The sequence below is a fragment of the Cynocephalus volans genome, chromosome 6 (genome assembly GCF_027409185.1).
Source record: "Cynocephalus volans isolate mCynVol1 chromosome 6, mCynVol1.pri, whole genome shotgun sequence".
Lineage (NCBI taxonomy): Eukaryota > Metazoa > Chordata > Mammalia > Dermoptera > Cynocephalidae > Cynocephalus > Cynocephalus volans.
The window spans coordinates 21,778,920-21,801,793 of record NC_084465.1 but is presented as its reverse complement, the minus strand read 5'-3'; the positions used below and the strand labels follow the sequence as shown (position 1 = coordinate 21,801,793).

General features: G+C 40.4%; 1 protein-coding gene across 6 annotated transcripts in view; it reads left to right on the top strand.

Moving 5' to 3' along the window:
* The first annotated feature begins 6,026 nt into the window (after positions 1–6,026).
* The window catches only part of CALD1 (caldesmon 1), a 172,773-nt gene continuing 155,925 nt past the window's right edge, over positions 6,027–22,874 (top strand). For all 6 annotated transcript variants that reach the window (XM_063100526.1, XM_063100524.1, XM_063100521.1 and 3 more), the window contains exon 1: positions 6,027–6,308. The gene's annotated coding sequence lies outside the window, so the exon portion shown is untranslated. The remainder of the gene's footprint in view (positions 6,309–22,874) is intronic.

The following is a 22,874-nucleotide window of genomic DNA, read 5'->3' as shown; positions in this document are numbered from 1 at the left end:
CCAATTAAAAAATGGGCAAAAGAGCTAAGTAGGCATTTCTCTAAGGAAGATATACAAATGGCCAGCAGACATATGAAAAAATGCTCAACATCACTCAGCATCTGGGAAATGCAAATCAAAACTACACTGAGATACCATCTCACCCCAGTTAGGATGGCTAGAATCCAAAAGACTGTGAATGATAAATGCTGGCGAGGTTGCGGAGAAAAAGGAACTCTCATACATTGTTGGTGGGACTGCAAAATGGTGCAGCCTCTATGGAAAATGGTATGGAGGTTCCTCAAACAATTGCAGGTGTTAGATTTTTAATGAATTCTTTAATGATTTTATCTTTGTTTTCCTTTTTACCATCTTGTCTTCTTCTATTTTCTTGTAAAATTTCTCTAAACTCTATCTTCCATTTCTCCAATTGACTTTGTGGAAATATCTGCCATAACAATTTTCATTTACAAGAGCTCTTTCCTGTTCTCTGAAATGCCTCTTAAAAGCATCTTTCTCTTGTTTCTTTTTTCTTCTCTTATGTCAGTGAGAATCATTATTATAGTTTTCCTGAAGTTATATAGTAATTATAGGGTTTTTTTAATTAAAAAAAATTTTTTTGGTAATTATGGTTTTCTCAAAGTTTTCTTCCATTTCCTAACCTACCTCTCTTTCTTCTGAGTTTTTCCTTCTGTTGCTTGTTCTAATCTCTCTTTCAGAACCCTTTCTTGACTTGATGCTCATATTGAAGAGAGGTTTTATGCAGCCAATGGGAAGTTGTTCACTAAAGGGCCCTAGGCAACGTGCATTGGCCCTCATGTCTGTGCCTTTAGGTCTTTTTTCCATGGACATGCCAGTTTCCCCAGAGTGAATCCCCCAGTTTCCTGCCTGCAGAATATAGAACTGTCAGTGCCCTGGGAGCCCTGCAGGGTGAGGGGACTGGGGATGTTTCCATCTCCAGTGGGTGGGCTTTCACTTTTGTGAAAATTCGTTTTCAGTTCACAGCCTCTTCCCTGTTCACTCCTTTGTCTGCTACCTTTGAGCCTAGCACTTCTTTTCAAGGACTAAACAGAATAAGCTTGCAGTTTTCTGTCTGGTTGAGAGAGAGGTGTTCACCTGGTTGTGTGGGGGTGGAAGAGGATATCTGGACTTCTTAATATTCCTTACTCAGTGTTCAATCAAACCTGGTTTCTGCTCTACCCCTCACCTTCAGAGGTTCCCAGGGCTTTAAATCCACAGTTTTTTCTGGTTCTGAGGCTTGAATCGGCTTCTTTCTTGTTGGCCTCCCAATCCACAGGGCCAGATTTTGGTTTCTCAGTTCTGTTAAGTCAAGTACCAACCATCCATCCATTTTCCATATTCCAAAATTTGGCTGACCGCTGGACTCCTGTTGATTATTTTCCAGTATTCTTTGCCTTGTAATATTTATTTATGTTTTTTTATTTCTTTACTATCCTTTTGGTGAGGTTTGAGGAAGGAGCAGAAATAAATGAGTGTAGCTCATTTGATCTGCCATGTTTAACCACGTCCTCAAATCTGTCAGTCCTTTCATTTGTAAATTCTGTTTTTTTACGTTCCATACCCTGTGATAAAAATATACACCTACAACTTTTTCTAATTATTTCCTAGTTTTGTTTTGCATGTAACCTAGTTTAGCTTAGTGTGGAATAGGAATTTTGAATTTATGTTTACTGTTTTCAGATAATCGACTGTAACCTTATCATTAATAGAATAGTCCATTGTTTTCTCTCTGATTTGTAATACCTACTCTATTATTTGAAAAATTTTAACCTATGGTTGAGTCTGTTTCTAGGCTGTCTACTTTATTCTATTAATCTATTTATCCATTCTTGTGCCAATACACTTATCCTAATTAGAATTACTCTGTAAAAATCTCATTACATATTTTTAGATCTTTACTTTTTTATATTTACTATTATTTTGTCAAGCTCTACAAAATATGTCATTTGGGGATTTTAACTGGAATAATAAATGCATAGATTACTTTGAGGAGAATTTACATCTTTACAATTTTGAGGTTTACCATTCATGAAAAAGATATGTTTCACCATTTATTCGGATCTTTTACGTCCATCAATCAGGTTTTATAACTTTCTTGCACATATTTTGCTACATTTATTCCAAGATAATGTACACTTTTTGTTTTTATTATAAATAGCATATTTTTTCATTAAGTTTAACAAGTAGAAATGGCTGGTTACAGGAACTCTGGACTTTTGCATACTGAACTTGATTCCAACGATCTTGCTAAACTTTTCAATTAACTCTAATATACTCATAGATTCCCTTGAATTTTCTGCACAAATAATCATTTCATAGATTATAATCATATAAAGATATTTGCTTTTCTTTCTCATCCCAATGGTTCTTTTTTCTATTTCTTTGTCTTGGTTAGGACCTCCAGCACATTTTTTTAATTGTAGAAGAGATAGTTCATTCTTATCTTTTCACTGGTTAAAATTGGAATGCTTTTTAACATGTCATCATTAAGCATGATGTTTGCTGTAGATTTCCCGTAAATCTTTCTCATTGTGTTTATAAAGATTCTGTTCCTAGTTTTCTAAAAGATTTTTTCTTTAAGGTATTACTAATTGTGTCAAGTATTATTCTTTATTGAGATGATCTTTCTCTTGTTTTTCTACTTTTTTGTGTATTTGTGTGGCTTACTTTGAAGCTGCTAATATTGTATAGAATATCAATAGATTTTCAGATTTTGAACTATCTCTGCATTGGTCTTATCTTTAAAAAAAATTTTTTTTGACACTGTTGGGTTCACTTTGCTATTTTTTCATCTAGGTGTATACTTCAATTTGCTATTTTTTTCCATCTAAGTTTAAGGTGTAATTAGTCCAAATTCTCTGGGTTTTTTTTTTTTTTTTTTTTTTTTGTGCTTTGTTGTACAATTTCGATATCAAGATTCTACTAGTCTGCTTTTATTGTTTTATAAACTTGGGTGTCTAGATAGGTTTCATTTGACTAAAAGAATGTGGGAAGGGGTATTCTGCTGCCTTGTAAAAGTTTTAAATCCTTTTTTATATTCAATAAAGTAGATATTTTAAGCTGGAAGAATGTATATTTTTCATGAACTAAATGGAGTTATTCTAATTTTGAATGAAAAAAGTATGTCCTGTTTTTACTTTTCCCATGTTGACACACAAACAAAATATAATTGCTCGCTACTGATCTACATGATGGCAAATGCTCAGATGGAAATTTAAAAATATAATGAATCATCCAGATATTTCCAAATGTCTCTTTAAATTTATTCTAGTTTGATTAGGTATCCTACGATAGACAAGCTGTTCTTTATCTGGGGTGATCCAAGTAGGAAATATATTCCACAAAAACTTCCTATATAAATCCTGTGTATGTTCTGTGCTGTTTACAAATGACCTCTGGAAAAAGCAAATACTATGAAAGCAAAGTTTCCCATGGTAGAGACTGAGCAACGTGTATCTTGTTTTTTTCTCTTTATTCCCTATTCTTTCTTTTTTTATTGTTTAAAATAAATTAGAAGACAAAACTTTTCTATATCGTGGTGGATATTACATGAAATTTGTTAAATTATTCTTCCAACTATATAGTTCCTCCACAATAAGTCTATTTTCAAATACATAAAACAGGTTGTATGGTTGCTTATCCACATATCCTGTGTATGAGGTATCCACAATTTATCGAAGGAAACATACTTCTTTTTTCAAAAGGCATAATCCCAAAATATTTAGCCATTTGTCTTCTAAAAACCATGCACAATGCATGTCTCTTCTGTGTTTCCTGTTGATAATATCCCCCCCGTTGGCAGCACAACTTTTCTTTCCTCTGGAATGCTGGTACTTATTTTATTCTCGGATTGCAAAGTTATCCTCTGTTGCTATTCAACCAAAGGGCATTAGTCATACAAGTGGTGAGAATGTTGCTTAGGATATGATCAGCCGTGGCAGTGGAAAACAGCACTTTCAAACAGGCCTCACAGTTATGGATGACACTGCCTGGAGATCATATACCCCTAACCTCTTGGACAGAGGTCTTATCTCCACACAGACATCACCAGTAGAGTCGCTTTCAGAACTCCCTGCCCTACAATGTCTTCAAGCTCAGCAGTTTACCAGCCTCTGAAGTATTACTCTATTTTTACAACCCGTCCAGACAGGGGATGTGTCTAGCAGCAAAACTGGCTGGGTTCCAAATGTTCATTTCCAAATCGTTTATTTGGAATCAGGAAACATTATCCCAAAGGAACGATTTTATAAATGGTGTGTTCCACCAATGCCTGGATGAGCCTCATTGTACTTGAAATGCCACATGGACTGTACTATTCCCACCAACCGTTGTTTATTCTGTTTCTCTGGGAAAGTGCGTGCTGAGTTCTAACTTGGGATGTCTGAAGCTCACCTCTTCCTCTGCCCAGTAGCTTTAGCCAAAGCTTTTTTGGGCTGTGCCACAGTGGTGGTCGGGAAGAGGGGAGGTAGTAGCCTTCCCAAGAAGGAGATGAGTGTAGAGAGTTGATACAGAAATCTCTGGGTAACTTGTGAATTCTGGAGGGTTGGGGAGGAAACCACAGTTTCAGATCAGTCACTTCTCAAGTGTTCAGAATGAGGCACAAAGGGTGGGGACTTTTACCCAAACAGAGATCATTTCCATGCCAGGTTTTCAAAAATAGGGAAAGGCATATCCAGTAAATCCTCGAATTTTCAAAGACCAAGCTTTTGAAGTTGTAATTAGCCAGGGAATATATTTTTAAATTTTTTAGTCTATAATGAAACAGTCTCTAAACACATAGGAATAATGAGACATAGATCTTGTACCTAGCCCTGGGCCTGACATATAGGAGATGCTCCAAAAAAAAGGTTGTTTTTTTAATTTTTAAAAATTTATTATTTATTTATTTATTTATTTATTTTAAAGATGACCGGTAAGGGGATCTTAACCCTTGGCTTGGTGTTGTCAGCACCATGCTCAACCAGTGAGGGAACCGGCCATCCCTATATAGGATCCGAACCCATGGCCTTGGTGTTATCAGCACCACACTCTCCCGAGTGAGCCACGGGCCGGCCCTAAAGGTTGTTTTTTTGAAAAATTGAATGAAGTACTAATTGAGTGAATTCCATATTGAAAAGTACAAGATCACAATTGTATGCTTGTGTAGGCCAGCTAAGTGCCTTCTCATTCAGCACCTCCTGATTCTAACCCCCTCAGGGCATACATCCTATCAGTGAAGAGTTGATCAAAGAACTTTCAAGAAGGCACTAAAACAGTACTGTCACCTCTGTGGGCATAGGCATCTGTCTACACCAGCCCCAAAGCAGGTGCTGGGTCTCTTCACGCCCTCCAACTTGTGCATCAATTTCTAGCAATTTTTAGCACTATCTCCCAATTGCCAAATCTAAGGAAAGAAAAAGGAGCAGGAGAGGGAGGTGATGTGGAAAAGCAGTGAGAATACCCAAGCCTCTAGGACCTTGCCTAGCAGAGTTTCTGGCATTAGGTTTATTCTGGCAAACATTACCTGCTAAAAAAGACCTAAGCTTTTTCTGTGTTGGTTGTTTTTATAACACACACAGACATATTTCAGGGGGCTGTGCTGCTTTCAGACTAAAATTTAGTCTGTACAGCAGACCTGGGTCCTGCCCATTTCAGTTTTAGAATTGCATAACAATTTAAATTCATTTTGTACATCCAATCACTTTGAAAAGAAATACACTATTAAGGCTCCCTCCATTAAAAAACCTACCCTACCCCCACTCCCAATAAACTTATCTACTGTTAACTTTTCATTTCATAGACCATGCTTTCTTTTTAAAGCTCCATTTGTGTTCTACAAGACAGTCTCTTTCTCTAAGATTAACATTTCTTATGATTGTTCCTGACAATGGATCCACTTCCAGAGGCCCTGCTAAGGATAACCAAAAAAGGGCATGGAGCAGGCTGGTTTTGGCAGCCTGCACGCAGTTTCAGAGCTTTTTAGGTCTCGGTTTTCTGCTGAGTGATTTCCTGAGCATGCCTAGGGAATGACAGGCATCTCCACAGGCAGGCTGCATCCACCTTGGCCGGGGTGTCGTCATTGGCTGCCTATTGGAAAAACTACAGGACAATGCATACCACCGACTGCCGACTGTAAACATAGGGGATATGTGTTCACTTAGCATGGACTTCTGGGAGGGGCCAAGGAAGGGCGGTCTGGAGTTTTATTGAATAGAGCAGTGTGTATTAGGCTGCCTGCCTGCCTGCTTTCTGTCTTGCTGTGCTCCTGCTTAAAGAAATCAGTCCTTCCTTTCCGACTTAGTCCTCGGGAAGAAGTTTCAGCCTACGAGGTAAGGCACAGAGGGCTTTCTTTTTTCTCTTCCGGAGAATCTGGGGACTTTCTCCGGGTTTCAGTCAGCATTCCTGGCCAAGGTAGCTGGAGATACAAGATTGTTTGAGGCAATAAACCATGTAAATTCCCAGAGCCAGACTGGGCTTCACTGCCCTGCAGATGTTCCCGGAAGGCAAACAGGATGAGATTTCAAGTTTTGTTTTTAGAGTTGGGACAAGAGGAGAGGTCATATAGAGACTCAGATTCAGGGAGCACTGGCAGCTTTGATTAGGGCAGCCTTTTGTTGAGGAGGTAATATGGGATTAAACCTGATATCCACAGGCCAGTGTGAGCAGGCGTGCTGTGCCAGTTGGCTCACCCCAGCAGTCTGTCTTGCAACTTTTATTGTCAAAGATTTGAAGAAGTTTTGCTTCAAAAACAACAGCAACAACTCTCTAGGTTGATGAGAAGCCAAAAAGTGATGAGTTTTTAACCAAAAGTCATTGCTATTTTATTCTGTTCCCAGTATTTAAGAACTAGACTTCCAGAGCTGCAAGGAAATAAGCTCAGAGGTGGAAAGAGAACCAGCACCTAGCACTGGTTGGGTTAATGTCACTGATCTGATATTTGTTAAGACTGAAGATGCCTACCATGATCTGTTTCCTGTAAAACCTAATAATGAGAGAATGCATGCACTAGTGGGTGTGTTTTTAGAAATCACATTTAATATCCTACCAAACTATTTCTTTAAAAATGTTATTTTCTGCTTGAAAGTATATCTAAGTGTGTCTAGAGAATTGGAAAAGATGCAGGTTGGAAATGTGTTCCAGAAAGGAAAGAGGCAGGCTTTTATTTCGAGATAGACTTATTTGAGCGTCTTAAGCAGTAGTGCGAAGCAGCTAGTTGGTGGTAGCCTGGAATTCCTTTTAGAAAGAGCTGGTTGTGAAGGGCGGGGGCATTTTAGTGCTGTGGCAATACATGGTCAAAAAAGTGGGTGAGGACAAAGTACTTGGTATTCACAGATCCCTTCTGTTAACAGGGCTATGCAGATGGACTTGTAAACTCAAACAGTAAAATCCTTCCAATGTGTTTGCCAAAACCAGACATGTACGGCTAGAACTTAAGTGAAGACTGAGTGCTATGTGGCAAGAAGGGCAAATCTGGTCATTTTTTAATCATGCTAGATATTAAAGGCTACCAGGTCCAAATTCTGATTCAGTTTGATTTTATTCCATGGAGTGTGGATTTGGGTTGAGATGCATTAAATAATCTTTTCTCTTTGTATTTAGAAGTTTGGGGATAATTTTCTTGAGAACGCCTCCCTCTCCTTCTAGAAGTGATATATGAGAACAGAATTCCCTGTGAGTTTCTTTCCCTGGAACAGTTCTGAGTAAGTGTGAGAGAAAGGCTGCAGACAACAGCTATAGTTTGATTATTGTCCTTCCCTCGGAGAGATCAAGTTCCAAACTATTTTCACGGTGTTTTTAATGTCAATCAAAATATGGAAAGCAATTTCTTTTTTAACTGTTCTCTAACCCACGTAGGGAAAGCAGTTTGGAAGGAAATCTATCATCTTCAGATCTGAGGATAAATTCCATTCTGAAACCAACATCTCCGAATCCCATAAGTTCACACTTGGATATGACCACTCTCTCCCATCCCCCTCATGTTCTCCCCACCCCCAACAACCACAAAAACACATTTTCTGAAATCACCTTGCAAGTGTTCTATTATATGTAGTGATGGAGCAAGGGAATTTTAAGTTTATGGTGAACTTTAGGCAGCTCTTTGTGCTTCTTCCCTCCTGTTGAACAGTTGCTAAAACATATCTCCTTAAATAGGGAAATGAATGGAGCACAGCGAAACCACAGTGCAAGAACTTTGGTTTTACTAGAATCATTTAATAAAGAGAAACATAATGTCAAAATCCTGGAACAAAAAGTCACCCAAAAGATCTTAAGATGCAGAAGGAACAGACAATGGATTATCCATAGATAGAGTATAGGATTGATTCCATAGTTCAAAGACAATAGAATTTGTAATTTAAATAATTAAAATCAAAAGATTGCCTTAAATAAGTTTACAGTTCTTGCATTAAAGTTAAGAGAAGAAGAACTGGGCTCAAACTGCAGCGTAAAGGATTTAAATGAGATACATGAAAGCATTTCCTGACAGTGAGGCTGTTAACAATTCTAATTAGCTCCTGCGACTGGCCTGAGCATCCCCTGCTCTCAGGCAGATGGAACAGGCTTGTTTTATGTCCAGCCATGGAAAATTCCAGAATCCAGCTTGGCTATTCTCTGCTCTGATAAGTAAAACACACTTCAATAGGCATTTTCTTAGAAACCCCCATAGTTGTCTCCATTTGTCATTTTCATGGTAGCATGATTACTACTTATTCTTTAGCAAGACAAAAAAGTGACTTAAAGATGGGCATGAAAAGGGATAAGCTGGTTCCACATCTGCCTGTCGTCTATCACATGTCTCAGAAATGTGACGGGGGTGAGGCCGTGGTGGGGGGGGCAGGGGAAAATGCTGACAAAGTGGTATGCAAATAGCATGGTAGCACTAAGGACGAGGTTTGAAAGATGCTGCCAAAGAATTTTCAGACTTTAAAAAGGGGTTTTCTGGGTAAATTCTCTCAGAGCCTGAAAATAGAACCATTAGCTTGTTACTGAAAGTCCTTCATCTATCAAGCTAATCCAAGTTTGTTGTTGGAGAGTTGCCCTTGGGTTTCCAGTAGCTGGGTAATTTAAAGAGATATGCTTAGCTCAGCCTGAACTCATGAGCTCCCATTTCCAGTACTGGCTCCTCTACTTAAGTAACCCTGACCTTCCAGAAAGTCATCAACTCTTTGATCTCATCTGCAGAATGGGCATTATACTGATTCTCCTATGTCCCGTAGTGAGTGGGTAAGATGTCCAAGGGAGATGTGGGCTATAGACCCTGAACTGCCCACAACTTGAGTCTTCTGGACATTATGCTCATCTTGGTGTCCTTCACTTCTGACTTAGGATCCCTAATTATCTCCTCCTTCCTCATATTTGGAGACCCTTGAGTGGCATCTTCTGACTCCCAGTTCTTTTCAGAACCTTCAGCCCAGAGACCAGTGAATATTACTCTGTCCCAATGGTGTTGAATTTTGCCTTTGGCAATCCAAGACCAGGAGGTGGAATGACACAGGCCAGCAGTGGTATGAGGCAATATCCAGGAACAGGAAATCGGAGGATCCAGTTGAGCAGAAGACCAGTGACAAAGTGCTAACAACAGAAAGGCCTTAGTAAGTGAGCCAGCTTCTCTGCCTTCAGCCCAAAGCATGGAATCAATCCCAGCATATCGAGCCTGGGCCCTGGGGGGGAGAGTGATGCAACGAGCAGCACATGGCTGTGGTTCCAGTTGGTCTAGAGACCAGACTGCTCCATGGAGCTTGCGTCTCATCCCTGTTTGCCTCAGTCTTCAGTCTTCCCAGCTGTAGCTGGCCCTGTGGCATCCCCACCAGTTTCCCCAGCTCCCCCACCCCAAGCCAAATGTGGAGCTTTCCTGATCCAACGCTGGCAATTTGCAGGGCCTGGCTGTGGGAGGAGGCCCCGAGCACAGATATGTTCTGGGCAGGGGAGAGCCGTTCCAGTTCTGGAGGCAGAGGGAGGCAGTTGTGCAGAGAGAGCAGGAAGGAGCTGCTGTGCGTCTCACCCCAAACTCTCAATGAGCTGGAGAGTGAATGTCGTGACAGGATGGGCAGAGGATGACCCAGGGCCATGAGGAGCAGGGTACATGGTTGTCCTCTCCAGGTCTTTCTTCTCTGTGTTGCTGTGGAGACCTTTGAGAATTTGGCAAAAACTCTGAGCCTTTAAGGTCCTTTGTAAACCCACCCTTCCTGATTGACCTTGAGCTCGGGGAGATGGGCGTAAAGTCCTAGTTCCCATGGGAGATCAGAACACAGGTGGAGGTGTCCTTCTTGTTTCCCAGATCTGGAAGGAAGGAAAGATGGTGTAAATACAGACACAGAGGAGGAGATTACCTCACATGGCCTCCATTTCAAAGGAAAGGAGGTCATCTCTAGAGAAGACACAGTTTTCCGTGGGGAGCTTGTAGGAGATAGAGAAACTCAGGGATGGCTGCTAGTAAGTGCATGCTAAGAGAGCAAGGAATTATTAGTTAAAGGACTGCTGAGCAGTTGTGAGGGAAGTGTTGAAGCAAAATATTTTTTTCTGATATTTTAAGTAAATTGGGTGTTCTTAATAAGCACTCATTTAGTACGTGTCTTTTAAAAATATTTATCAGTGATGGATAACTTGAAGATAAATTGCTTTTTAATTGTTTCCTGAGGCTTCTGGCATTGTTTTGTGAATTAGCGGATGAAAGCACTTGACTGTAAGGAATTCATCTCACTTGGAGAGGAGCATTTTAAGTAGGAATATATAATTAGTTCCTTTTACACCCACATGTAACATTCCCGCCTGCCTGTCTCAAGATATATTGCTGAAGACTGGCAGGTCCAGGGCAAAGTGCCCAAGGGGGCCGAGGGCCAGTCGGCATCAAAGATATTAATTCCATGGGTCAGGAGGGACAGTCTAAGCCAGAATGGACGTAAAATACACAAATGAGCTAAATTGTGAATTACAGCCAGGTGAGTAAAGGAGAATTAGCAAAAATCAGAAGTCAGAGCTCTAGAAATCAAGAGCTACTTAGCAAGGCAGTGTAGAGACAGGTAAGGTGAATTATGGAAGGGCACTGGGCACTGTGTTTGGAACAGACAGACCCTTGTGTTAATCAGCTTCAGTAGCCCAAGTAAAGAGACTGGATTATAAGATACGTGCGGAATAAGAAAGGGATGGGATCACAAGGAAATCCAATAACAGAAGCCAAAATAGGACCAGGGTCCAAAGAGACTGGAGTCAGAACCAAGGTGGGTGGAAGGATCTCAGCAGAGGTCAATGGCCCTCCACTCAGGGTGTTTCCAGTAATGTAACTCAGCTGCTGCACGGGGGGCTGCTCTTTTCCATTGTTCTATCAACTGGAAAATTCCTTCTGTGCTTCTGAGAGAGGAGATCTGATTGGTTTAGCTAATTAGTATTGTTCTTGTTGGGCAAATTCCTTAGCAGGAGGGGGACACAAAGGCACTGGTATGGTCATGGACATAACACACTGGTGGGCCTGGCAGCCACCCTAATGCAGTTAGTGATTACCCGGGGAGAAGAAAGCCCAGTGGGCAATTTATTTAGAAGAAAAAGTTGGGCATCTAAGGCAAATTAGCTGAAATGTCCAACAGCTCTCAATGGATATAATTTGAATTTTTTTTTTTTTTTTTTTGGTGGCTGGCCAGTACAGGGATCTGACCCCTTGACCTTGACCTTAGCAACACAGCACTGTAAGCATCTGAGCTAACCAGTCAGCCTCATTTGAATTTTGATGTGAATGAACTCCTAGAGGGGCAAACAGCCAATATTAGGGTCATACGATTCTTGATAACCCTCTTGATAACCCAATGAGCCAGCCATAAGGGAGTTTAACCTAGAAGTTTGCACCACTGATAACCGAAAAGATAAGAATCATCCATTTCAGAAAGATTCTAGAAAAGAAAACCAGTTTATTTTTGTTGGCAAGAAACTTCATATGAGCCATAGTTGTGATATAGCTCCCCCCTAAATGAAGGCAATCTTTCAAATTTAATAAACAATGATCTAACAATCTTAATAAATAAATAACTAATACATCTCAAAATAAATCATAATACTTAAGAAGAAGAATGCATACCAGCTACTGTACTCTTAATCAGTGGAAGTTTCAGGTGCAAATAATATTTGCGATGTGATCTTTCATCCATTGAACACCTGTAACAACGTCTGTCAAGTAGCATAAAAGATCCCCTGCATTCTACACAGTTCAGATCACATTTGGAGCACCGTGCTCTGTTCTGGGCTCATTCTTCAGAGAGGCATTGACAACTATGTGGCCATGGGCGAGCATCAAAGGCTGGAGGGGGTCAGGAGAGCAAAACATGTGAGGAACAGATAAGAGATCTGGAGCTGTTTATCCCACGGGAAAGAAAATGGAGGGCCACATGTATGCCTTCCATATTTGGAGGACGTTTATGTGGGAATTGGAGAAGGCACTTGTGTTTCTCAAGAGAATAGAACTGAATACATAGATTCATAGATTTTTTAAGCTGGACAGGACCTTAGGAGATCACTTAGCCCAGGGACTACATATAATTTTCCATCTGTATGCCAGCTCCAACCAATTGGTATGTTAAGAAGGATTGTGAGGCTGACTCTAAGCTAACAGGGGAGAAAAGAATGCTGTCACTCATAGTGACATCTGTTGGCAAAGGAAAGGGCATGGCCCCTCAAGTACCATGTTTTGTACTTCATTAGTGTAGCTTGTACGTTCCTAACCACTGGGCCTTGGATCGCTGGGAGGCCAGGAAGTTATTACAAGAGGTAAACAAATTTATATATGCATCAAATGCTTTTGGCAAACTGAGTAAATAATAGGAGAACACCTTATACAATATGTGCTACTATTTTTCTAATTATATAGATGCATTATGATGATAAATGCTAATTTATTTTAAAAAGAGTTATTGAATTCATAGTAGCTTTTAGTTTTGTGTTTTCTTAATGAGTGGACCTAAAACATACTTACATTGTGTGTGAGAAGGTTGGGACAAAAAATTTGGGATCTCAAGTAGAAATTCTCAAAAAAAAAGAAAGGAACCCGTGATCTATTTTTTTTTTGGTTTTCCAGATGAAAAACTAACGCCTAGCCACACTAAGTAAAATTATGTATGTATTTGTAGGTTTCTTTGATTAATGTCTGCTTGTCTCATTGGTCAGTGAGAGTCATAAGGGCAGGGAACATCAATTTTTTGTTCATTTTTCCCAGTGTCTGGCACATGGCAGAAGCCCAATAGATATCTGCTATATGAAAGAACAAACCAAGTGACTTGACTAAGGTCATTCATTTCATTAGTGCCAAAGATGGTTTCAGAACACACAGCTCTTAAGTCCCAGGCAGTTAACCTTTTCAGTGTACCAGATTGCTTCTCCTCATAGTAAGAAAGAATGTCCCATTTTAACAGGTCACAAATTTAGATTATACAATGCAGCCGAATTTGCCTATATACCGGTGGATCTTAACCAGTGTCTTAATCAAATCAGCTGTAGAGTTTTCTGAAAATACACATCCCTGAGACCTATCCCCTGGAGATTCTGATTCAGTAGGTCTATAGTGGGGTACAGACATCTGTAATTTGTAAAAGCTCCCTGGTAATTCTGATAAAGCATTCTGGCTCAGAAACAGTTCTGTATCTATGGTTAAAATAATTCATAGTAGGTATATGGAGCTACTTATTCCTCAGAAGCCTATTTGTTTAGTTTTGAATAATTTCTTTCTAAAAGATGTAGCTATATATTCCAAATAATAGTTTTGCTGAAGACTCTCTTCAGAAGAGCTAAAATACTTACCTGAAAATCCCTCCAGCCTCCCATACTCTTTTGGTTTAAGCACAAAGCTATCAACCCTATAAGGTCAAACTTTCTGATGAGATTTCCAGTGTTTGCTTTTGCAAAAGCACTGGAAATGTGGCAAGAATAAAATTTCTCATGGTATTTTCACTTTCTGTTCCAGCCACCGTTACTAAGTGAAATTTAGGCTTAGGAGGAGGGGTGGATCTAGGGAAATTTTTCTTTTTAAGGATTTCTGTCCTTAGGAGGTTTTGAAGATCAGTTACATTGGATATTTCACTTACCAGGAAAAGCTAAAGATGCTTTTCTCTATTCTCCACTTCGTACTAAGGATGTACAAATCCTGAACAGGAAGAAAGGAGAAGCTTCCTCTACACTTACCCTACATCTCCTCTAAGGCCAGGGGGGGTCATCACAGCCTCTGGCCTTGTTCCTCAGAAGCCTGTTTGTTTAGTTTTGAATAATTTCTTAAGATGATTTCCTAAGATGATTCCCTGCGCGGCTCTTTCAGAAGTCTGTGGACCCTAAGAGACAAGAGGTTTGGGGAGCACAGACAGGGAGGGTGATTTGCTTTTGCAGAAGAACAGAAAATCCATCTCTAGACTCTTCCATTACCCAACAGTTAGGAGTTATGTCCTCTGTGTTATGCAGAAGAATCTACCATATTCAGAGCACTGAGTACATAAGTTATATTCACTAAAGATTATAGAGCTAAAATTTTCTCTGCATGAGTGACCTGGTCGAATAAGAATGTCAGAATTGTTACTATATTTGTACCAATGCTCTTTGGTTTACAGGGCCGCAGCTTGTGTTGCACACATGGAAGCAGAGCCTCCTGGAGAGGAATTAGGTGGGGGTCCACATCTGTGCAATGACACCATCTGCAATCAGTCTCCCCTTCCCTTTTCATGCACCCTCCACTCATACCGGCTCCCAAAAGCTGATTACTAAATTTTCAAGAATTTTGAGAGCCAGTTGTAATAGCCATTATAAAAATTGAATCATATAAACCTACAAATAAATACATCATCTTAAAAGCCAAGGTAATAAATACTCAAAACCCATCTCTTCCTAGTTATTCTACTATTTTTTACATTATTTATTCTCTTGAGGTTAGTTGCACCTGTTGTGTCTGTGTGATGAAAATGCTATATAATGCTGTGCCTCTGAGCTTCTCTTCCCAGTTCTTTATTCAGTGGTGTCATATTTGGGAGATTGAAATTGACCGTGATGGAAGTATTCACACCACAGAAATCAGCATATGCTCTGAATCTCCATACCCTAAGCTATGGAATGGTGACATGAGCCTCTACACAGGAGAGCCAATCAGAACACCTCCGTTGTTTAGCCGCATGCATATTTATAATGTATGCTTATGACTGCCTATTTGTTTGTTTGCTCGTTTACTATTTCTTAAGCTCCTAGAACATAAGCATCATGAAAGTAGGGACTTGTCTGGCTTTTTCAGTGCTGTGACTTAAGCTTAAAAGAGTACTGTGGCCCATATGTGGTATTAATCAATGAGTTAAATGAGTAAAGGGAATAAATGTCTTTAGTTTCTTCTTTATAAGAAAGCTGAAGCCAGTGTTCACGGTGGAGCTCATTGATTCCTAATTGTATCATTACCCAGTGCTTAGAGCAGTGCCTGGCATGTGCTAAGTAGTATGAAGATATTTATTAGATAAAAATAAAATAATCTTTGTAACAGCCAATTTTACAGATGAAGTTTAGGTAACACATTTAAGGTCACACAGCTAGTAAGTGGCAGAGCCAGGATCCAAACCTGGATGTCTGCCTCCATAGTCCACATGCTTAACCACTGCACTGTCTGCCTCTCACCAATTATTCCAAATGACCAAGTGACAGAGACTCCTCTTTTGTGTGTGGCTCTGGAGGTATGACTTATTTCAGAACAAACTTTGGAGTCAGGAAGACTTGAGTTTGAATCTCAAATTTACTACTTTCTAGACTGTTTCTTCACTTATAATGTGAGATAATGATTTCTACATTTTCTAGTTGTCATAACTATTAGAAGGGACGTCTCTAACTGCTTTGCACACAATAGCCACTAAGTTACAAATCACTCCTTACCAGCCCTGACTTCCTGTGGAGGCTCTGTCAGCACAGGGTTGCCTTTAGTCCCCACACCCTGGCCACAAACTCTCCCATGTTGCCTCCTCCTGGCCACCGTGGACAGGGAGTAGAAAGAGCTGACTTCTTTCCTGTCTGGGTTCTCCAGGAGATAAGCCTAGGGCCAATAGATACAAGTTGTAGGACGCCCTGTTTCAGGTCAGCGTCAGCACTTTCCAACAACTGTCTGTCTCTGAAGCATGGACCTCCTGCTTTCAGAAGCAGACGACCTCCATGTCCTCTCCAACCAGGTTTATGCCTCACCCTTACCAACAGATCTATGCTATCTGTGCTGTCTTAACATTAATATTTTTCAGTCTTAGTCTAGTATGGTTAAGGAGTCTTATTGTTCCTAAGGCTGGATTGTTTTGTAGGTTTTCAGTGTTTTAGACCTAGGAGGAGAGAGGGAAAGAGGGAAGGGGAAAAAGAAAAACAGAGAGAGAGAGAGAGAAAAGAATGAAGAGGGGAGAGAGAGAGAAAAGACAAGGTTGGAACTTATCTGGAAAAAAATCCCTGAACTTGGGAGAGAGAGTGAGTAACAATGGATTGATAGTTGTCCTGAGCCCTTGCTGGTTAAGGATGGTTGAGAAGATAAGCTAGCTCATTCAACCCCCTTGCTGGCATACCTGCCTGTGACAGGCACTGTTCTAGTTGACAACTACTGCCTCAGAGCAGTAAAGTAAATCAAATAACTTGCCCAGAGTCACACACCTGGCAAATGGCAGGGCTGGATTCAACAGCACTCCCTGACCCCACCCCTTGCCGTTTCTCTAGAGCTTTCTGTTCTGCGTCTTTCCTCAGGAAACCAGAGCAGGAGGTTTTTATAACCGATCATTATAATTTGTCAGAGAGCCACACTGCAGTGCAAATAGACAAGCACGTTGTCATTCCCTGCCATATAAGGAAACAGAGCTAAACACCATTTCTTTCGCTACTGACTCCAGAGATTGCTCAAGGCAGGATGAGAATCTAGGCCTAGAGGCTTTAGGAAAAAGCAAAAAGAAGGCTACAGAGATACTTCTGCGTTTCCTCTCCCTGGTAGCAGAAGTAGTTTAACAAGCAGTTCAAGCGGAGATATTCTCAAATTAGGTACTAAAGGATTAAACCACTTGTACAAATACTTCAAGCCGTTTTGGTGTTTGATTATGTCAAATTTAGGTATTTAACAAGCCAAGACAGAGCTTATTCTGTAAGGACTGAATGGAAAGTAGAGAACTATACATGCTAAAGAAGTTAGAGTCTGCTCACCTTGCCAGCTGCTCTCAGAAATAGTGTTTAGTGAGAAGATGCTACATTTAAATTTGACCTTCTTGCCCAAAGCTCAGAACATTCATGTGACCACTGTTTTTCTTAAGAATCAGTCACAGGGACTTCAGAGTGCAGGCTCAATAACCAATTCATGGAAGGAGAAACTGAGGCATGAGCAAAAAATGGTTTACTCAAGATCTGCCAGGCTAATTTTTTTTAAAAATTTTTTTATTTTTTGACAGTTTTTTTATTGAAAGATAATTGATTATATATATATGTGGGGTATAGAATTGAATATCAATTCATGTATACAATATGCAGTGATCAAATCAGGATAATTAGTATACTCATTTAAAGTATACTTACTCATTTAAAGTATACTTACTCATTTAAAGTAAAATGATACATTACAAAATGTAATCAATCTTTGTGACTCTTAACTAGTTTCTTGCCACCCCCTCCCCCTTTCCCATGTCTAATAACCACAGTTCTGTTCTCTCTCTCTTTTTTTTTTTTGGAAAGTTTAATGGATTATTATGATTCATTCATTCATTCTTTCTTTTCTTTCTTTCTTTTAACTCCCACTTATGAGTGAGAACCTGTAATATTTCTCTCTCTGTGCCTGGCTTATTTCACTTAATATAATTTTCTCTAGGGTCATCCATGTTGCTGCAAATGGCAGAATTTCATTCTTTTTTATGGCAGAGTAGTATTCCACTGAGCATATATACCACATTTTCCTTATCCAGTCATCTGTCAATGGACATTTAGGTTGATTCCAACTCTTGGCTATTGTAAACAGAGCTGCAAGAAACTTGGGAGTACAGGTGTCCCTTCGACATGATGATTTCCATTCCTTTGGGTGTACACCCAGCAGTGGGATTGCTGGGTCAGATGGCAGTTCTATCTGTAGTAGTTTGAGGAACCTCCATACTATTTTCCATAATGGCTGCAACAACTTACAGTCCCACCAACAGGATAGGAGTGTTCCCCTTTCTCCACATCCTCACCAGCATTTGTTATTCTCTGTCTTTTTTGATAGTAGCCAGTCCCACTGGAGTGAGATGATATCTCAGTAGGGTTTTGATTTGCATTTCCCTGATGCTGAGTGATGCTGAGCCAGTCCAACCTTGCCAGAGGGAGTGTCCACACTTCAGATAACTCAAAAAAGCATTGCTTAGTCTCCTCAGGGATATGAAAAAAACTGTAAACGGTACAGTCAGCATCTTCAACCAGATGGCATCTCGGGTACTGTGGTTTCCTAGGGCTGCCATAACAAAATACCTCAAACAGAAATGTGTTTTCTCATAGCTCTGGGTGGAGGTTAGACATCCAAGATCACGGTGTCAGCAGGATTGGTTCCTTCGAGGGCTGTTGAGGGAATGCTCAGTTCCAGGCCTCTCTCCTTGGCTTATAGATGGCCGTCTTCAGGTTCACGTGGCATTCGCTCTGTATGGGTATCTGTGTCCAAATTTCCTCTTCTTAGAGAGATTGGATTAGGGCCCACCCTATGACCTCATTTTCACTAGATTATGGCTGTAAAGACCCAAATAAGGTCATATTCTGAGGTATTGGGTATTAGGATTTCAACATGTGAATTTCGGGGAAGATACAAATCAACTTGTGATATGTCCCAATTTAGAACGGTGGTAGAAATCCATATGGTGCATTTTCTGGAACTCTAAGTGCCAAAGACCTGACTGCTGGTGGTCTTCCATCTTCCCCCTGGGTCTAAGGAATGCTTCGCTAGAAATCACTTGACCCTTTGAACTCACCCTTGACATTTACTTTCTGCCTTTCGCAATATGAAATTCTGATCCAGTGAAAAGTCAAAAGAGGTCTCTGAAATGACGCACTGAAGCGCCGCTCCACATACTGTGGCCTATCTGGGGAAGGCTGTGAAACCACGGTGGCAGACAGTCTGGTATGTGGCCATCAGAGGTGGGGGAGGGGCTCGGCGGGAAGGCTTGGCCAAGGTGGCCCGCAAGGCTGAGAGGCAGAGAGCTGACACGTGAGCAGCTCCGGAGCAGCCGGCCAGGGCGGGAGGCAGCGACAGATGGGACTTAGAGCGTGCCTGCACAGGGGGGAAAGAGAGGAAGGCCACTTCCAGTCATTTTTACACAAGCTGATCACAACCACTAATCCCCGAGTGCAGGGGACACAGTAGAAGCCTGCACATATGTGCGCTCTGAGTCATTTGTCTCGTCTTTGTTTCCTTCCCTCTCTTCTCTGTCCGTCCTTGCATTTGCGTCCACTCTTCCTCTCCATGGCTCTCCTAACTTTATCTGTGCTTGGCCTGGTGGGTTACAAGTACCCACCCTCACACCTGGTCTCCTTTTTTTTTTTTTTTAGTTTGCTTGTTTCCTTTAGCCTTTGTTTCCCTTTATCCCTTCCTTAAAGCTCTTCTTGGTGTTCATTTCCCAGTTTCAGTCCTGCTTGTGGCTACTCACTGTCTTAGCCCAGAGGTGTTCACTTTTGAGAGTAAAAGGAAGAGCTATTGGTAATTTCCCTGAAATAACACTCTTAAACTGGGACTGGTTCAGGCAAATAGGTGTGGATGGTTATCCTGTCCATGATGTTGTTTTCTGCCCTCCATAAATCTATAAACCATTCACTCTGCTTCTGGGCCTTTCTTTTTAAAAGTTTTTATGTTCTGATTCTTCTTTTTTATTTCCACCCCAAGGAGCTTTATGTATTTTTGTCAATGTGAGTTTCTGTCTTCCATTATCTCCTCTTCGCTCCCTCATTTTCCTCTACTCTGTCTCCTGTCTCTCCACTTGAATTCTTCTTTTCTCTTTATCTCTGTTTTTCTTTTTTTGGTGCAGTCTTGACTGCAGCTCAGAGAGGCCACATTTGTCTTCCATGATCATGCAGGACATATTCCTGGCATTTCTCAGACAGATCAAGGCACAGCTGAGCATACGCACACACTTTAAAATAAACCACCAAATGTTACAAGCTGCTTTGGGTCTCAGATGAGCCCTTACTGGACTGTCCACCACTTCAACACTTCTGCCCAGAGACTAGAACAATCCCTACACCACATAAGCAGCCATGCCCATAACTATCATGTAGGCGTGTCCTGTGTATGTGGATAGGCTCTCAAAGGGCATATTTCCTACATCCATACATATATACTCTAGAGTTGAAAATTATGAAAACATATGGCCTAAAAAACAAAAAGAAAGTGACAGTCAAAGCTAACTGTACATTGTCTTTGTTACAAGTTCAGTAATCTGGATTTTTTTAGCCTCTAAAGGAATATATACCAAAGGCCTAGCAATGGCTGCTATAGGTTTAACATAAGTAGAAATAAACTTTGAGGCAAAAAGGTAGAATAAAAATGTGCTTAAGTTCCTTCCCAATATAGTTCTTTTTATGATTCAGTCATCTGCAACTTATGGTTCATGCTGAAAAGTCAATTATCAAGATATCTATTAGACTTATGGTCATGCATGGAAGTCCTAAAGCTCCTCTTTGACTCTAAAATGAGAAGAGAAGATATATTAGTCCATTTCTTGTCACTTATAACAGAATACTTAAAACTGGGTAATTTACAAAGAAGGTAAATTTATTTCTTACAGTTTTGGAGGCTGGGAAGTCCAAGGTCAAGGGGTGCATCTGGTGAGGGTCTTCTTCCTAGTGGGGACTCTCTGTGGAGTCCTGAGGTGGCACAGGGCATCACATGGGGAGGGAGCAAGAGTGTACTAATGTGCTCACTTGCTGTCCTTATAAAGCCATCAGTGCCCCTCCTGTGATAACCCTTTTATCCATTAACCCATTAATCCATGAATGGATTAATCCATTCATAAGGGCATAGCCCCCACAATCTAACCACCCTCCAAAGGCCCCCCTTTCAGCACTGCCACATTGGGGATCAGCTGCCACATGAGCTTTGGAGGGGACAAATACTCACACCATAGCAGAACATTTTCCTCTTATAAACTACTGGAAGCCAATCCACAGATGTCTGAGATACCTGACATCTATATAGCAGTTCGTCAGTGAGAAGAACTAGCTCTCATCTTTACTTATTTACTTATGTGAGAGTTTTGACCATAATTTTCTTTCTCTCCTCCTTTTTTCAAGTACCCTAAAAGTTAACAAATGAGGAAAGAAACAAAGAAATAAGACACTTCATGAAAGAAAATAAGGGTCTGTTAAAATTCCCTTTTTTCTTTGTTCCTTCCTCCTTTTATTCCTCTTTGCCTCTTTCTCCTCCTTCTCATTCCTCTCTTGTACCTTTTGTTTCTTCTCCCATTGAGATGTATACAGTTGGAAATGTCCTCTTATGTTTGGGCAGCCTTCTGCTGTATCCATGGTGGCGCATGGCTCTCTTGCTTAGATACATCTTTTTACAAATATTGATGATAAAAAAAAAAACTTCAACCACGCTCTGCAGGGTAGGTATATAGTTATGGTGATGGTGGAATGGAAATCTCTGTCCAAAGAGCTCTCTCTTGCCCTAAGACTTGACAGAGTAACCAGTATCAATCAGCCTGGGGTTGCAGACCCACCTGTGTTTGGGTAAATAGGAAACAAGGAATATAGGAGTTTGAGTTGTTTTTGTTTTTTATTTTTTTTGACTTTCATGACTTTCTGTATTTCTGCTCTTAGGCATGCTTTTAAGATAAAACAATTGCTCTTTCCATTAGGAGTAGTTTCTAGGTTGCTGATTCTTTTTCTGGAGACTATTTGCAATGAGGTTTAAGCTTTTAAAGTCATGGCTCTTGCATTGTGTAGGGGCCTCAGATTCCAGGTGGTCTAATAGAAAAGTAGCTCCAGTCTCTACCTCATGTGACAGCTGACCTGTGTGAGTTTGAATGGCCTCCTGAGCCCCGGGCTTCCTAATTATAAGCTGACAATAGCCTTTTCCCTTCTCTATCAAACCCAGGTAAGGAGCAATGAGATCTTTAATATAAAGGGACTTTAGGTGGGAAAGTGTCTTAAAACATAGACAGGGTTTTCTTTTCTTTTTCCTTTGAAATATGAACACTTTTGCTGGTCGGTTTTTGGGGGAGATATAAGTTATATATTTACAAAGGAAACTCTCTAAATTCAAAGTTCAGAATTTGAGGTTTCTAATAATTGTCCCATGCAGACAGCTTCAGATGACTCCTTCTTCTGGGGCTGCCCCAACCTCAGTTCTAGCCTTTCTTTCTCTCCTTTTTTAAACTTCTGGAGCAAGCATATTCTTTTCTCTCCTCATCTTTAAAAGCGATATTGACAATCATCTTGTTTGGAGGCACTCTGAAACCCCACAGTGCTGAAAAGGGATGGTTAGGACAGATTACCATCCAACTGAAGCTTTTTCTCTAATGTCAGAAAACTTCTTAAAAGCTTTGTCTGATACCAAAGCAGATAGTGAACAATTGCAGAATCTTAGAATTTTGCCTTTGGGTTCCCTAAAATTTTCTCTTATTGGCATTTAAATTTCTAATACATGAGACCACATATGTGAAAGTGCTTGTGCTTTGTAATCTCTGTGGTTTTAATATCCATAGCCAAATATATTAAAGTTTAAAAATGCTCTAGGAACCTGAGAAGAGTAGAGGCAGCATGCTTGATCCTAGCAACTCTGCTTGGGGCCAGCCTTGTGCGGGCAATCATATGGGTGGGTCAAATTTTGTATTTTTATTATTCCTGTGTATTTTTATTAAACAAGATTTTATTTTAGCATACTTTTAGATTTATAGAAGAGTTTCAAGAATATTCCAGAGTTCTCATATACCCCACACCCA